Source organism: Gordionus sp. m RMFG-2023, chromosome 5, assembly GCF_954871325.1.
Source record: "Gordionus sp. m RMFG-2023 chromosome 5, tfGorSpeb1-WG-v2, whole genome shotgun sequence".
NCBI lineage: Eukaryota > Metazoa > Nematomorpha > Gordioida > Chordodea > Parachordodidae > Gordionus > Gordionus sp. m RMFG-2023.
Genome location: NC_088779.1, coordinates 12,377,542 through 12,392,091, shown reverse-complemented (window position 1 = coordinate 12,392,091; position 14,550 = coordinate 12,377,542).

The window sequence follows — 14,550 nt, the reverse complement described above, 5'->3', positions numbered from 1 at the left end:
AGAATGTGGTTCACCACCAACCGTAAATAGCTCAATTAACAGATTTAAAGCCAACTCTAAAAAGGCTAAACCGAATTTTTAAGCGAAAACAATCATCTTAACCTCCATCGAGGTTTAAACTTAAAGAATAGCTCAATCAAAAATATACTCTTGTCTTAAGGCTTAGCGAGTTTTTCGATTGTTATGATTTGGCCAATATAACAACACTACAGGCACGAAATAGATCAATTTTAACAAAATCTTTTAAATGTTTAAATAAGAATTTAAAATTTTCAATAGGTAGGTTATTGTTAAAATAAATCAATTTACTATAAAAGAATTAATAAATTGAGAAATTTTTTTATCAGGTTCTTAAGTGTTCTTTTGCCAATTAACCATTCTTTTATTGATTAATATATAAAAAAATGAATCATTTAGAACATGTAATATGTAGGCAGCGACTACATAACAGAAAATTTATTGTAGGCAAATCCCCTCCAAAATCTACTTTACGTCCTAAATATTTTAGCCGCTGTAAGCCGCGATATTTACCCACCCATTGTGCTCTAATAATCCGATGATATTAATTTTTAAAAATTTTATGATGAGCCACCATTTATAACGTCAAAATAATTCTAATTAAACTCTTTGTCCTCATATTTAGGCATGAGTAACAAATAATCAAAGTTATATGTGAATAAATAAAATATTTATAAATTAAAATTTTTTATCATTTATATTTATCTTTAATCTACAAAGAGTGTCTATTTATACTTTATCCTACCGCCCCTTTTGAGTGTAAACCCCTTGCCCCCTTCAAAAAAATTGGTGACAAACTTATCCCCCTCCCCTCTCATGTAGACATTGTATAAATGCAAATATTTACAGATGTCGCTCGATTCAGAAATTTCACTTATCTATAAATATACCATTTATAAACAAAACTATAAGATTAAAAATATACCAGTTAATAATTCTCCAGAAAGCATCATTCAGTCCCGTATAATAGATTAAAATACCTAAATCCTTTTTTTTAAATTATTTAAGAAATTCTTTCCAATATATCCTATATTCAAAAAGAAACGGCCTAAGAACCTAGATATGCGATTTGGCCAAAAGCAAATAAAACGAATCTGCCAAATATTATAAATAAATATGATGGGCTTCGACGATATATCGGTAAAGATATTGGTAATTATTAAAATTTTATTAACTGTGTAGGTGCATTATCCTATAGCCTAGTGTAATTTAAGCTTTCAACTTATGATTTTGATCATGGAAGATAAACGAACGAGTTTAAGACTAAATAATTTGTCAAGTTTAATGTTGTAAAATATTATAAAAGATAAAAATTATGTATAATATACTATAAGATCAAAAAACAACAGAAATTTTTTGTAATTTATAATAAAAACGAGATGTTCATATATTATGAAAATCCTTGAAATATTTAATATGAAGTGCGATTTGACATGTTTAGCACATATCTTGAGTACATATGGCAATGTCTGCATCTACTAAGTCTTTTTTCATCTATAATTTTGGATAAATAATGTCCAGATGAATCAATAGGGTTCTCTGTAATGCAAACTGGCTTGCGTGCCTTGTACTTAAATTTTTTTACAATTTATACTGGTGTTTAAATGAGGTAGTTAATAACTTCTCTCCTAAATGCAAGCAAACTCTTCTTGTCATCTCGATTCACGAATTTCCAGATTTACCAAAGCTACATTGATAAAATTGTCACTATCATTAAACCAATACATTCTTTCTTGTGGGAACGAATAATATTCAGTAAAAATAGGCACATATTATATTACTATGATCTACAATTAGGGAATATAAGTCTTCGTCGAAAATCAAAGAAAATATATCTGATGGACTTTTACCATGCAAATTTATTATATCTTCCTTTTTCTATTGAATAGTCTTGTGGAATATCTGTTTTCCATTTTAATTTGCGAGAAATTACAATATCTTCTTGTAGAAGATGGTTCTGGAATATCTTTGTCAAATGAATTATGAATCTCTAATTCACCATCAGTATCTGAAAGCAAAAACTCTGTCATTTGTTAAGTCATTTTCGTTGAAATTTTCTTTCTTTCTTATTTCAGAGGGGTTTAGTGGAATTATAACTATATCTCTTTCTTCAATTAGTTCCTCACCAAGAATTTGAGCAAGCGCTTGTAGTGTAAAAAAACTATTCTTTTAAAAATTTTAATTGAAAATTAAATATTTAGATAAATTATTTTGGTAGAATCTTTTTTTTAATTAGTAATCTTGAATTGATAAAACAGGTGCATAACAAGAAAAAATTAAATGTATTTAAAAATAAAATGTTCAGCAAGGAAGATGTTACATATAATTTTAAATTTTATGAATATTTTTGAATATACCTAATATTTGCGAATAATTTGACCGTAAATATAAAAAATTATAAAAACTCGATTTAATCTCAGAGGGTTCAAAAAAAATTTTTGAAATTATTTTCATAAGACCTTTTTTAGCTAACATCTTCAAAATGACCTTTTTTGGGTATGAAAAAATTTTCATAAAGAATTTATTCATAATATATATCAGATTTTTTGATAATATATAAAAGGTATTTTCCTACAAACTTAAAATGCAAATTTATTATCCTAAAATTATTACGGATCGGGTTTTGCTATGCAATAAAAATTATTTTTCTACAAATTTAGAATGCAAATTTGTGATTTGTCCTAAAATTATTACGGATCGGGCTTAGGGCCCATAAAACATTTAAAAATATTTAAGATCCGAGTAGTGCTATCTCTAGTAACAAGCCCTCCCTAGAGTTATCATTGATTATAATTCTAACCTTTTGGGGGATTTTAAATTATGTATCTTAATAATATATATATTAAATGATTATCTAAGGCATTTATTACAATTATATAAATATTATAATATCCATTTATGTTTGATTAACAACATTAGTTAGTTTTTTTATGAATTTATAAAATATGGAATAAAAAATTTACAATAATTTACTATATCTTTCGCACAGTTACAAATTCATATATATCATAACAATTTAACTATATGATTTTTATGTCAATTGGGATTGGGTGAAGTACCAGTGCAATTTTGGCAATATTTGAAATACAATATAAAGCCCATGACTACAGCCATTAAAAGTAATAGTGAAAAAAGTACCAATATTGCTATAAGCATTCTTTCCGATCTTGGGTAACTGGGCTCAAGAGGTGCAGGCGTAGGGTTTTCTAATCCTATATTTTTTTAAAAGGAATATACGATGCTGTTCATTTAATTATAGTACCAAGTATTTAAATTTTGTATGTGGATCCTTATGTCAAATATTTGCATCAAAAAATACTTAATTATCGATTAGATGGAATTATCTTATAATGGGTGCGATTTTATTTGAGATTTAGTATTATTAGTAAACGTCTCCAGCACAGAAACATTAATATTAAAAAGAATTACCTAAAAAATCTAATATTAACTATAATTATATCTTATGTTGTCAAAAACTAAATCACCTTACAATTAAAATAATCTTAAATTTTTTTTCAGGTAATTTATTTAATATAATACAACATATATTCTCACTAGATTTATCAGCGCTTGAAAAAGATTTTGGTGTGGTAATATTTTTGGCAAATTTTGTTAACGTTGAACTGATATTATCAAAAATACCGAAAAAGTTATCATCAGTTATTGTTTCATTAGTAACGTTGGCTGAAGCTGTTGGGACTAGTGTTGTCTTAATTGTAGGTGACGAAGCTGATAGGGGAGTAGTTGGCGGTGTAATTTTGGTTGTTGTTATTGAATCTATTATAAAAATATAATTACAAAAGGGTAAACATCGTGTCTACTCAAAATAATTAAATTAAACTAGCATATACCAAAAACAAAGCTTAATATCCTGTATTTGAAAGAAAAAAAATTTTAAAAAATCCATATTAATGGCTGGACAAGTCAATTACAAAAATAAATTAATATATTATTTTACTCCTCTCCATAAATTGTTTAAGAATATTTTCTATATTAATTTTGATAGTAAAGGTCCCCAATGATGAATTAGTGTTTTGTGTTGATACATTATTCATTAGCTATATTATGGAATATATTTATATTAAAAAAATTATAATTTTTTACCGCTAAAAAAAGAAGGAATAGCAATACATACCTCTTAACGTGTGAAAAATATAGGTGATGGAATATCATTATTGGTATTATAAAAGACTTTTTTTAGTCAAAGAAGATACTCTTTATCTAAAAACTTTATAATTTAAAAAAATGTATAAAATATTGATGGCTTTACAAAGAAATAATAAACAAATTTTGCTACACTATTATATTTGATTACCTTGAAGCCAAAGTTTTTTTGGTACTAATCGCAAATTAAAATATCAACTATTTATATTTGAAAGTAAACTATCTTTATACAACAAAAGTTTATAAACTGTAAACAATTTTGTTTAATAGAAATTTAACTATATTAACTTCGTAATTTATCAAAGGACTTTCTAAAAAAGTGATAAAATTTTATGATGTTATCAATCATTATTAAAACTATTGAAAGTTATTTTATAAGAGATTTATTTGAATTCTTGGTTCTTATTCTAAATCTTAATTTCTAATTCATATTTCTTTTTGTCACCAGTATTTTATATGGCAGTGAAATTAGCTTAGGAAAATTTATTTCAATAATTAATTTGAGTCAATCTGCTGAGTATTAGGTAATATAAAAATTAAATTAGAATAAGAATATACCTATAAAAATAATTTAAATGACTTATTATATTAAATTAATTTATAAATTAAAATTTGCCATTAACCATTTAATAATTTTTATCAATTCTGGTGATTCAACACAATTATTTTATATTTATATATCTATTGATAGCATGTTTCCATTATGGTTTTGGTTCCATATTTTGTTTTTCCTTCGATGTAGTTATTCTCTATCATATATATTAATCATATGGGCAAAATATTCCAAAAAGCTATATACCTTAATTTCTTTCCCCCCTATTGTCAAACATGAACGATATTACTATTCAGTGATGTAACTTGATAATCAGTATTCAGTAGGGAGGTAAAATACAGTGACTATAAAAAAATTGTAATTGGAAAAGAGGTTCTGGAAAAATGTTGAACGGAAAAAAATGCCAAAAAAAAGGAAAAAAAGCTGAAGGAAAACTTAGGAATACTTGAAAAAAATCTATATAGTATAAAATCCATTTGAAATGAAATTTGTTTTAAATATCACGTGATAATTTAATAAATTAGGCATAATAATAATTAAATATATAAACTTTAATTATTACCCTAATAAGTTAGTATCTGAAAAGGACATTATTGTTATTTAATTTTTTTTATAACTTTTATAAATAGATAAAATTTGATAACCTCTTATAATAATTATTGATTTTTCATCTTCTAGAAACATATCTATATATAGTTACATTATGCGGAAGATTTTTTTTTTCAAAAATTATTCTTTTTAAAAAAAGAACTAAAATTAAATTAGAAAAAATATAATATAATTATAAAATTGCAAATTTATAAAAATTAAAATTTTCATGATTCACTGGAAATTTATGTTCACGCTCGATCACGCCCGGGAAAAATTTTGAGAAGGCCCGTCACGCCTAATGGTTTAAAATTTATTCACACTCCACCATGACCCGATGGGTCACCCTTAATTTCATGGCCCGCGCCCACTTCTAATTCAAATTTTAATGTGGGCTACAAAATTTATGAGTAGATATCTATCTCATATAATTTAATAGCAATTGTTCGATTTTACTAATACATTTATATATATGAATGTTTATAAATAATAATTGTTAGATTTCTATAATAGAACCAGGGTTGTTAAAAGATCGAATCAAAAGATCGCCGATCCTGGATTCGATCCTAAATTTTTCAATTTTCTCGGATTTAAGATCCTGACCTTAAATTGTGGATCGTGATCGAGATCATTTTTTTAAATATTCCCCGATCCTTTTAAAAATTATTTTTTACTTAAAAAGCAATAAATAAAATAAATATTTGAAAATTAAATTTAAATATTATTTTTAAAAAAATATCTATCTACATCATATTTTATCAACCACCATTCCACCAGATTTGATATTTCAACAATTTCCCAAATTTTTTGTAAGAACAAGTTATATTTAATTATTAATTATGTTATAATATAAATTCTAGGTTTTAATAATGTCCTCCATTATAGATTTAGAAGATGATACATCTACTTCTATTGATGTGACAGCAGATATAAGTGAGAATAGGAATCTTTTACCATTTCATAATTTACGTAAGTTTTACTTTATGTGAAACAGATGGAAGTAACCATACAATGATCTATGCAAAATGCTCTTTATGCAAAAACAAAATATCTTCTTCAAAGATTAGCAGTTTAAACCTAAAGAAGCATTTAGAAGTAATTAATTCTTGTAAAAATACTAGTGAAGATCATAACAATCAATATACATATAATAAAAATTATAGATTTCCTTCACTATATGATGACAGTAATATAATGGCATCAATAATTCACCCAAAATTTAAGCTCAATTAACCTTTTTTGCCACAAAAGTTGCTAAAAGAAAGGTTAATTGTCCATTTAGAAAATATACAACAAAATGCTCTTTCCATTAATAATTTTTTTTATTCTAATGATGATTCAGTGAATATTTTTAGTAATGATGTTAATTTAAAAAAACATTTATTGAATATAACACACCTTTACCATCAAGCGCTCCTGTGGAGGGCTTGTTTAGTAAAACTAAACATGTACTTAATGAAAAACGTGGTTGTTTAAACGATGATAATTTAGAAAAAATTTATTATTAAAGGCTAATTTAATTATAAATAAATATATTCTAAGTTATACTTATATTATATTATTCAATTACAATAAATTTATACCATATTTATTTTTTTTAATATTAGTTAATTTTGAATCGATCTCAGAAATTTCAATAATAAAAGGATCGTGATCCTTTTTTTAAAAAAAAGTCGATCCTGGATTTCGATCCTCTTTTTCCCAAAAGATCGGGATTCGATCTTTATAAAAGGATCGATTAAACCTGAATAGAACATTCTCAAAATTTTCTTCAAGATCCCTCGTTTATCTGTAATGACAATTTTAGCCACACTAAAAAAAATTCTTCAGGAGCACTTAACGTATTGTGTTATACTTTATGAATAACAATTTTATATTGGGATAATCTTTAAATATACTTAAATCCTGACACATTTAATCATTCAAAATTTGATGAGTGTTAAAATTTTCGTCATTTATAATCATATCCTCTATAGGGTGTTGAAATATATCGCATATCAGCTTATTTAATTATTTTCAGAGAATATCTGTTTACAATAGGTTATAAACTTTGATAGTTCATCAACTAATCTTTGCATTAATTATTTTTTTAATTAAAATTTTTTTCCATTTGTATCTAATTCCAATCAATTTAGAAATAAGGATGCATTTTAAAGGCTCTGTAAATTGGCTAAGGAGATTCAATATTCTAACCGCTGATGCTGTGTTTATTATTTCTTCTGTTTCTTCATCATCACTTGTAATTTTGATCAGATTTATTTTTTTTTAAAAATTGAGTATAAATATTAAATATAATTTAATATATTAATGTCTAAAATAACATTTGTCTGGTTTGTTTTTTTAATGAAATAAATTATCAAGTAATATATAATCAAATATTTATAATATAGAAAAAATGAAAAATTATATCAAAATATATCTAAACCTTAAATCTCTAGATTAGGATACTTTTTATAAAGTGTATCTAGATACAGATACCCCATTTTCATAGCTAGTTACTTTAACAACTCTGATACTTCTAATACAAAAAAATCAGCTGTCTATTGAACTAAAAATATATTTGCTTTAGGCGAAATTTTTTAAAATATTATGCATAATTAAAATATCTTTTACATAGGGCGAAAAATCTCGAATGTAATTCCATTTTTAAAGTAGGTTACTTAGATTGGTAGGATCGCGGAATGACTAATTAATCACTAGATTATTAATTCTTTAGCATTTAATTTTTTTTTTAAATATTTTTTCAAACATATTTTGAGATTTTGATCATAAGTGTATTTAAAAATATAGACTCCCCACATCAAAAGATAAAATTTTTGCTCTTAAATCTATAAATATATCTCCCTGTACCGGGATTTCTTTTGCGCGTCTTATTCATATATCTATGCTTTTCAGAGTTGTTAAAGTATCTAGATATAAAAATGTGGTATCTGTATCTAGATAGATTTTTGATTAAAGTATCTGTATCTAGATATTGTTTTAGAGGTATCTGTATCTGTTTTTAGATACTTTTTAAGATACATTTTGATATACTTCTATTTAACGCTTTTTTATATTATAAATAAAAATACTTGAATGTAAAATTTATTTTATTTCATATGAGAATATAACTTAATATTAATATATATATTAAAAAATTATATATATATGTAAAATATTAAAACTTATCTAAAAAAGGAATAATAAATATTAATTAAATATTATGTCCGAGTTATCAATAACAAGCAAATTCTGATATTACAATCCATCTCAAGGAATTTGCCATTTTTATTGCGAATTGGTATTTTATTCTATAATATTAATTAATATTAATGACGACATTCTTCCATGGCCAATTTATAGACCATATTTTAAAATAATAACTCAAAATAAAGAAAACAAATCTCTCTTAGTAAAATGTTTGCCATGTCTACCAAAAAATATGCAAATTTTAGTTAGCATTACCTCAACTTGCAACATTGTAAAACATTTAAGGGTATAGATACTAAATAAATGTTTACAATTTTAATTTTAAATCTTAAGAGAAAACATCAAACACTCTTAATCCAAATAAAAAAGGGGAAGGAGAAAAAATCTATTAAAGAAAATATTGGACTAGGCTCATCGTCCATTGATTTTTTTTCCAAGAGACCTCAGACTTTTACCCAAACTACTTTAGATGATTTAATAACTGATTTTATTATAGATAGCATTCAGCCATTTTTAATTGTTGAAAATCCTTCATTTATAAAAATGATCAAAACATTAGCTCCACAAAGAAATATAATTTGCCGACAGACAGTGGTTGTTACTGAAATCTAATAATTATTTATAATCATATATTATATTATTTTATTAATGATATACAAAAATTATTTATATTAATCATATATTATATAAATATCTAAAAATCCTTATTTTAGTTATATTTTGATATATGTGATATCGAGTCAATAAATTTTTTAGATCATTTCATGAATTTTCACAATAGAATCCTAATTTAGGTTTATTCAAACCTTATCTAAGAGTATAATAAAAAATGTATCTGTACATAGATATTTTAAATTGTATATGTACATAGATACATTTTAAATTGTATCTGTATCAAGATAACTTTTTAAAAGCTGTATCTGTATCTAGATAAATTTTTAGACGATGTATCTGTATCTAGATCTATTTAAAAAGTATCTTTTAACAACTGATGATTTCGCATCTCTATTACTAGAAGGCAGGGTTTCTAGATGTCACGATTTAGCCGAGATTCTCACGATTTCATACCTATTTTCTTACTTACCCACGTTTTTTCACACTTCACGCTTTTCTCACGTTTTTTATTAAAATAATCACACTTAGTCTCACATCACGTTTTTAAATTTTTTCAAAAACAAATATAAAATTTTAAATTAATTCTATTATAAAATATTTTAAAAAATTGTAGTATTTGTTAATAGTCTAACTAACCAATCATATTCATAATTACCCACAACATAAATTCAATTTTTAGAAAGTTTATCAAGTATAATTATAATATGAATTTAAATAACTATACATTTCTTTTATGGATTTTATAAATCTTATATTAAAACTCGTAAAATTTTAAATGAAATAAATTAAGGGCAAATGTTATAAAAGATCTAAAAAACAATCATCCGTTTTCAATACTAACGAATTTATAGAACAAAGGTGATATAAAAACATTTCCCTTATTACTTAGATACTTCAACAAAAAGAATGGAATAAATGTTTAATTACTTAAAATTTTTTCGTCTGACAGTGAAACTTCTAAAGGCATATCTAGATACTTGCTAGAAAATTTAAAATTCGCTGAACTTGATATTGCTAATGTAACGGCCTATTGTGCAGATAACGCATCTGTAAACTTTGAGAAAAATTAAAGTATTTGAACAGAATTGAAAAGCCATACCAATGGGTTGTATATGCCACATTCTTCACAATTCGTTTAAAAAGGCTTAATTTTTCTTAAATATGGTATTGAGAGTATAGTAATTATATGCTATAATGAATTTAGCAACTCGACAAAAAGATTTATTTTAAAAGAATTGGTAGAATGGTGCAATTTAGAATGGTCAGAATCACTTCGCCATGTTCCAACACGCTGGCTTACATTAATTCCAGCGATTAAGCGGATGCTTAAGTATTTTCAACCCCTTAAAGAATATTTTTTATCTTTAACAGCAATCTCACCAATTTTGAAAATAATTTTGGAGATGATTTTGCAGAGGCATATTTAGGTGTTGTCCTTAACGTTGGCACTTTTCAATAACATAAATTTACAATTGAAATCTGAAGATGTATTAGCGATATATATACATGCTTTTATCCTAAAACTAAAGAATTCATTAAATTTAAAAATTCAACAAAATTTTTATCGAAGCATTTCTAAAAATATTTTACAACATAATAATAATGTAGAAAAGGCAATAAATTTCAAAAATGAATCAAAGATATTTATAAAAAATATTATAGAATATGTAGAAAAACGTTATGATATTATAGATAATATATGGAAATATCTTAGCCCGCATTCAAATGATCAGATTCAGTCTAATGACTAGGGGAGACCAGGGCTAGTCGGCGCAAGGGGCTTGTTGGTTCAAAGGATTTTATTTAAAAACCAGTAAAGATTAAAAATTGAAATTTAGTTCTAAAATAGAATTCTATAATATCCATAATTGGGGATGAAAATAATTTATAATATTTAGCAATTTAAATTTTTATCTATTATGACATGTTTTTGATGTAAAAATTACAATATAATTTTACTTAATATTATAAGGTTGTATTAAAAAATTAAAAGTTTAAACATGACAAAATGAACATTATATGAAAGTTAAATATCTATTTTAATATTTGGGAAAGTTTCAGATTGATATACAATGCTTAAATATATGTTAAGATCAAATTAGTAATATTACCACCATTGAGGTTAGTAGAATCGTGGGTAGTCGGCGAAATCAGTCAATTTTTATTATATTATTGGCACCCAAATATATATGCAAAATTCAAAATAATAATTTACTAAAAAATGATTATGAAGAAACTATAAAACTGTATGAAAATGATATTTCATTATGAAAAATACCATTTATTACAGGTTAAAATATTATATTTTATAAATGTAATATATTAAATGATAATTATTATATAAATTTATTAATGTGATTGATTTTTCATAATACATTTCAATTTTAATATAATATCAGACCTAAATAAATGTCTTGCAAACTAAAATCTTCATATACCTATTGTGATAATATATTATATATTGTCACAGATAATACAATATTTTATAAATGTAATATATTAAATAATAATTATTATATAAATTTATTAATGTGATATATTTTTCATAATACATTTCATTTTTAATATAATATCAGACCTAAATAAATATCTAGCAAACAAAATCTCCATATACATATTGTGATAATATATTATATATTGTCATATATATATTGCATATATAAATTTTAGCCTATAATATCAATATATTTAAAATGAATTATATATAACAAACAAATATTTATATTTATATATATATTTTAATTGACAATATAATATGAATCAAATTAATTCATTTTATTGGACACAGATTATATTTAGCCTGATAATAAAATCAAATAATGTTATATAATTAAATATAGAATTAGATAAATTTTGAGTAAATTTATTATTAATAAAAAATACATTAATAAAAAATTAATAAAAGATGTGTGCATTATATGTAAACAGGATTATAAAAGTTTTCATAATTTTGAAGATTGGTTTCAATATAGAGTGGTTCTCTGTCAAAAAAGATTGTTATTTTATTTGTTATAAATGTAAATAGAATATTATATAAATAAAGTATCATAGTTATATATTAAAATCTGAAAAAAAAATTTTTGTCCCATAAGAAGCCTAATAAACCACTTGATTCGACTAGCCCCATCGATGATCCGACTAACCACGGGTTCGGGGCTACTAGTTTGAAATTACTTAAATCTTTCCAGATAAATAATTATTAAATATTTAAAAAATATAACAGTATATATATATATATATAGGTAGATGTTTAAGGTATCTATTGGTATTTTGTAAGATCTTATATGATCATCATTTTCGGAGCTATAATGATTTTGACAAAAATTGCGCCGACTAGCCCTGGTCTCCCCTACTGCTTGGCGAAAAGAACGTCATCATTGAAAGCTGAAAATATAACTATTCATGCAAAAAGTTTTCAGCCGATCTCCACAGTGCCGATGGGAAATCTTTATTGCCTCTTTTAAAATCATCCATAAAATATTAATTAATGTTATGCTATATTTATAAACATGAGAAAATATATATCATAATTGTTATTAGTAAATCAATAAAGAATTTTCATTGTATTTAAAATCTTGTTATATTAAATATAACTCACTAACTTAGATGAGTATGCTACATCAATTACCGGCCAAAGGCCCGCAAACTGGGGGTATGGGGGGGGGGGGCGAAGTCTCCCATTAATTATTATAAAAGAAAAACTCACATTTTTAAGTGAAGAATATCTGGCAACCCTGCTAGAAGGTGCATCTGGTTGTCCATTTTTTAATTATTGCTTTATTTAAATTATTTTTGGCAAACTACTTTTAAAATTTTTTTACATTTATTATAATAAACTTTTGATTATTATATTTGGCTGTAGGAAGGAAGATATAATAATCTTTTTTTATTATATAAATAAAATTTTATGATCAATTTATTCTTAAGTATCCTATCTTTTTGATGGTAGCCAACTTTTCTGAACAATGTTCGTGATTCATTATTCTATGTTAGTAAAAAATGTATATAAATTTCCCATTATCATTTTTTCTTCTTTATTTCGGGAGAAATGCCAGCTAACTTTATAAACCTATTTTAAATTGATCCTTAACCCTATATCATATAATATTATATATTTTTTAACTCTTGATTTACCAATATTTATGATCCATCAAGATTTGTTATTAACCATGATTTATACTACTTTCTGATTTATAGCCAGTTGTGATACTCGGGCCCCACGTCAAAGGCCAGGCTACGACTGTATTTTTAGAATCATATATTTTTATACCAAAAGCTAGAGAAGAAATAGAAGAATATCTGAAAATCGCTCTATTCAACGTAGATATTTTAATCTGATGGAGCGACGATGGCCAATTGCTGATTTAATGATGGCAAAAGATTTCTTGTCCTGAAAGAGAATAGCAGTGGCTATTGAAAAAGTTTTTCGCGCATTGTGGATTTCTTGACCAAAATAATGAATCGTATTTTAACAAAGACATTGAAAGAATAACCTCTTAAATCGTGGGCAGCATTAATATTTAAGTTAAAGCATCATTTTTAAAATTAATTGCTATTTTTATAAAAATTTTAGAAAGTGAATCAGTATTTAATTGAAATTTTCTATATTTTGCTACTTTTGCTAATTTTTCAAGTTTAATTTGTAGATTTAAACATGGCTACTTATCTCCTCCGGTCCCACTTGTTTATAAAAACCGAAAGATTAAATGGCATAAATATTAAAAACAAATCGTTATTTTAAACAATTAAAAATAAATAGGGCATAATTAGCTGATTTTATAGCTTAAATCCCTGGTTAATGATAATATCGATAAATATTTCCAGTTATTTGTGAACTCTATTCAGTTTTCATCTAAACAGTTTAACTCATAAGATATTTATTTTAAACAGAGCATTAACTGTTTTCTATAAATAAATATATAACTCCCTTCTCATTCCTTTTATTGTCTAAATTTGAATATTCATTTTATTGAAGTGATTTAATAACATTATGATAATACTCTTACGCACAAATAAATCCTAGAACTTCCAATAATTCGGCTAAAAATGTAGTACTTGTAATATTTTCCCATTGGAGAAAATAATATAAGTAAATAGTTTCAAAAACAAAGTCAACTCATGCGGCTCATCTCAATGAGCAGTTTAATTTAAATTGAAATAGTTTTAACATCTTAAAACTCGATGCACTATAATATTGTTTAGTACTTATTAAATCATCAATTTTGAGAACTATAAAAAGATTCAGTTATAAAAATGAAAACTATCATGTTACGCTTTAAACGTGAAATAAACCAAGTTTTTGGAAACAATACCTCTGAAACTTATACCAACCATTAAGTATTGTTTTATTAGTTCCTTTTTAGCATTATTCATAGATTATTTAGGGGGGAGGGGGAACATTGTAAAATAGGAAATTATTATGA